The sequence below is a fragment of the Ursus americanus genome, chromosome 3 (assembly GCF_024610735.1).
Source record: "Ursus americanus isolate L20-20 chromosome 3, mUrsAme1.1.p, whole genome shotgun sequence".
Taxonomy (NCBI): domain Eukaryota; kingdom Metazoa; phylum Chordata; class Mammalia; order Carnivora; family Ursidae; genus Ursus; species Ursus americanus.
In genome coordinates, this window is record NC_142129.1 from 72,878,960 (window position 1) to 72,883,453 (window position 4,494).

Consider the following 4,494-nt stretch of genomic DNA (forward strand, 5'->3'; position numbering starts at 1 on the left):
TCATCTCTTCAAACTTTGAAGATCTTATTCTTAAAAAAATTTTTTTTTTTTATTTATTTTAGACAGAGAGAAAGAGAGAGTGCTTGTGCTAGTGGGGGAGGTAGAGGGACAAGCAAATTCTAAGCTGAGCATGGAGCCCAAGGCAGGGCTCAAACCCAGGACCTTGAGATCATGACCTGAACTGAAATCAAAAGTTGGATGCTCAACCAATAAGCCACTCAGGCGCTCCTGAAGATCTTGTTCTTTGATAGTATCATGGCCAAGTGACCTCCTCTGAGATCAGCAGGTGTGGCCTGGGCCACATCCAGGTTTCTCTTGGGGACGGTCAGTCCATAGCCCTGCCAACATACCATAGACTTGTGACTCAGAGTCAGAGACTCAGATAAAGAGGACAGGGATTCCTTCCCTATTTCCAAATCCCACAAGTAACTGTCCTTTACCTCTAGTCGGTGACTTTTTAAAGTATTATTATTCACTCACCTCATACACTCAACTCTTCCAATTTTACCTTCTCTTGAATTTCTAGTGACAGAATCAGGATCTTTAGGGCATGTTTTATTTTTAAATTCTTTATTGTCATTCCTGACATCATTGCCTAGCCCAGTCTCCAATATTGTCAGTGTCTGGCGTATTTTCCCATCAGTGCTTTTTTGGGTAACAGGTGGGTGGCAGAATGTTGTTTGGTTTTGCTTCCTGTTCTGTGTTGGCAGGGATCCTAGAGATTGGTATAATAAATAAATTCAGGTCATGAACCTGGTTTTAGCCCTTCGCAGTTTCACAGAATGGAGGGGAGAGAAGGTGGTTCTATTAGCCCACCACCCAGGAGAGTGGGAAAGGAGTAGAAAAATAAGTTGGCTGGGACAGGAAATTAAATTTCCACATCTACCAAAAAGTAGCTGAGAAACTTCAGCCAGAGATTACTCACTAAAGTCCCAAATCTGCTACAAGAAAATTCAGAAAGTTGGGGGTTTTCTTCCCCCAAACAACAAAAGTTATCCTCATTCTGACTGCACGATGTGATGAAGCCACCGTAGCAGGGCAGTCTGACTGGAGAAGCGACCCTAAGCAGGTGCTCTTCTCATCCCACCCCGTCCCACTTCATTAGGCAGGACGGTACAGAGAACAAACACACAATTATTGACACATGGAACTCAAAAGCCCAGGGTGGAGAACCCTCTTCAGGTGTAGAGTTCCAACAACTTCAGAAATCTCTAAATCTCTTCCTTCTCACCTCTTCACCCTCCTTTGCCTTGCGTGGCTTCTTTCTCAGGCTCACTCTCTCCTCACAATGACCTAGGTTAACTTTCTATCAGCTAAACAACCCTCTGTAAAGAGCATGCTTCCTTCTGAGTTGTTCCAGGAAAGATACCTATTGGCCCAGCCTAGGTCACATGTCATCACTGAACCAATCACGGTGCACAAGGCTGTGTGTGCTTTGATTGGTCAGGCCTAGGTCATGTGTCTATTCCTGAAATTGACATCCTCCCCGCCCCCCCCCCCCCCACCACCGGAAACCTCCAGTGCATCACCTCCACCCGGACCCCAGGGGCTGAGACTGTGCTAGGGTATGTTTCAAGGGAAAATGAAGATACGATTAGCAGAAAGAGAAATGGATTCTGCAAGGCTAGGACGAGAGGAAGTCACTGAAGCACCAAGGGGCCTAAATTTAAGGAGACACTCATTTTCTGGTTCATGAGGGTCTATTTTGAGAGTAAGCCCCTCCTCAGATGTTGTGCCCTCACTCCCCACTCATCTCACCCTAGTCCTGACCCTGGATGCTAGGCAAGCAAAAGACAAAATACTCATTAAACCCATATTCAAAAATAACTATCAGAGTGCCTAAAATTTGTCCCCCCTCCATTAGAGATTTATTTCTTTGAATAAACCAGACATCTCCAAGAATCCTTCAGTTTTGTTTTGTTTTTCAAAAACCGCTAGAGGGCAAATCTTTAGGTCAATAAGGGTTTCCCATATACATTCTAACTATAGACTATCAAGTCAGTCACCTGGGGGGGGGGGCTTGATAATGTGTCATGCACTGTAAGGAGAGGCCTTGGGGAAGAGGGAGGAGGGGTTGAGACCAGAGACTGCACAGAAAACAGCCCCTTAAGAGGAGAAAAATGACAAAGAAAAGGAGATACTAAGGTTAAAGGCATACTTCATTCAGTCATTTAATACTGGCACTAGGCCTACTTCATCAATTTTCCTAAGTTCTGCCATGTAGAGAAATGGAGAGAGCAGGCTGGCAAGGGAGGACATAGCAGAAGAGACTCAGGGCAGAGTAAATGTAGAAATTTCTAAACAGGAATGCTTTGGTGTGCGGAACATCTGGGAAGGCTTATCTGGAGTTCTGATGATAAGCTTTCAGGAGAAGGATGAATTCTGCCAACAGCAAAGCCTTGGGTCTTCAGGCTGCTGGCATCTTTAAGAGTTTAATTTCCCCGACAGCAAGGGTTTAAGGAAAGACTAGAAGAGTTATGAATTTTGTGTCTCTCCTAGGATCAAGGGAAAAATCAATCTTTTAACCGCAAGATAAATAAGTCAAGCAACTCTTAAGTTTAGTCCTAATAAAGAAAATTTCTTCTATCCTTCATATTCCAGTAATTTCATCTTCCCTTTCTGGGACTCTGGTTGCCTTTGGCAAAGAAAAGAGCTTACATAACTGAAATATATCTGCTTCTCATAAAAATCGGGTTTTTAAAATTTTTTGCCCCCCTGAAAATAAGTATAAAAAACAATGATTCTGTTATTAGTTGGAGGCTGCATTTGGGAATATGATTGTCCACATGTCAACTCATCATGGATCCAAACGCCACCCAGAAACCAGCGTAACCTAGTCCATAGACCCAGCAACACGCTCCTGGTGGCAAATATGTCACCATGGTGTCAGTGGTGGATGGCTAGATGCCAGTGACCTTGGGATCTGCTAACTCACTCCCCTGTTGATAGAGCATACTTCTGCATAAAATGGCTTCCTCAGGATACGTCTCCAGGGAAAGAATGTGATGGCTAGAATGCTCATTGCCCTCAGCAACTGTATTTCCACAGTAATTATTTCCTTTACAGTCCATTAACAACTAACAAATCAGCATTCTGGTTGTAAGTGTCAAGTTCAGTGTGCTAAGAATCAAGTTTTTTGCCCACAAGGCTTAAAGCCAGATGCTAGCCCAGGGGCAAGTCACCCAAACCTTGTGGATCAACCATGAGACATCTAAGGGACAAACCAGGAGACCTTCTTTCCTAATTGCACCCCTTTCTCTCACCCTGTCAGTTTTGAAGCTGGGAAAATTGATGCTGTAACATCAATGAATACCTTTTAAGTTCTTCCTCGTCCAAAGAATACTATCAGATGAACCTTTTACAAAATATAATTGACAGTAAGTTAATTAATGACTGCAATAAATATTAAGCACCTATTATAAGCAAAGCGCTGTGCTAGATGTGGTAGAGAATCCCAGGCTGAAAAGGATAAGGTGTCTGCCTCCGAGCTTCCAGTCCAGGAGAGGAGATACAGACACAATAACTCTCTTAAGAGGTAAATCGTCCTAACTGCCCGCATTGGAAATATCACTACACTGAAGGGAGAAAGGAAAGTTTAATTGCAACAAGAGGCTCAGAGAAGACTTCTTGGAAGATGTGAGGTCTGAGCTAACTCCACAAGATACTCTGGGGAGAGCTACAAATCAGGCAAAGAAGGGTTGCCTGAAAAGTGCTGGAAACAGACCTCCATGTGGCTGAACATCTGGGTTTCAGCAAGTATGCCATGGAGCTTAAGACCAGATGGCTGGGCAAGAGCCAGATTGGGAGGACTCTAGGGTCAAACTGCAGAGTTTGAGAGTGCAGGGGTGCTTTGCCCTATAGGTTATCATGATGAATTAAATCTTAAACCCCTCATAGCTAAAGCTTTTGAGCTCCTCCTATACAGAAAGACATAGCAATCCAATTGCATATATATATATATATATATATATATATATATATATATATATATATATAAAATTATGCAATATATTACATATTATTATTCAATATTATATAGATATATATATCAACAGTAAGGTATGGGCATCATCATCCCTCTCTTTCATTCGGCTTGTTTCTCTTGAACGATTTAATCTACCTAAATTAAAACCTCCAGATTCAAGATCATCCCTGCTATGGGTCCCAAGAGAACCCAAGACTTCCAGACAGAGGGGGAAAGATGTTACTTCTTACGCTGAATTAAGACAAAATGGAAAAGGGAGAAATGCCTCAAAGCCTAGACCAGGTAGTGTTTTCTCAACTACTCAGAGCTGTCTGGCTCCTTCAGGAGAGGGATCCTCCTCAGCCTCTCTATGCTTCCATCTGCGTGGAACGCATAGATTCCAAGCACTCCGCGGAACACCCTTGAAAACTCCCGCAGGCTCCTACCATCAGCAACATCTGCAACAACAGCCGCGGTAGAGCACCGGAAGTTCTGGTTCTTCCAGTTGCCCGGGATTCCCAGTTTCGAAC

At 43.3% G+C, this 4,494-nt stretch overlaps 1 long non-coding RNA gene across 3 annotated transcripts in view; it reads right to left on the reverse strand.

Annotated features, from left to right (window-relative positions):
• The window catches only part of LOC123789326 (uncharacterized), a 433,455-nt gene that overhangs the window by 366,467 nt on the left and 62,494 nt on the right, over window positions 1–4,494 (reverse strand). The gene's annotated exons all lie outside the window — the stretch shown is intronic.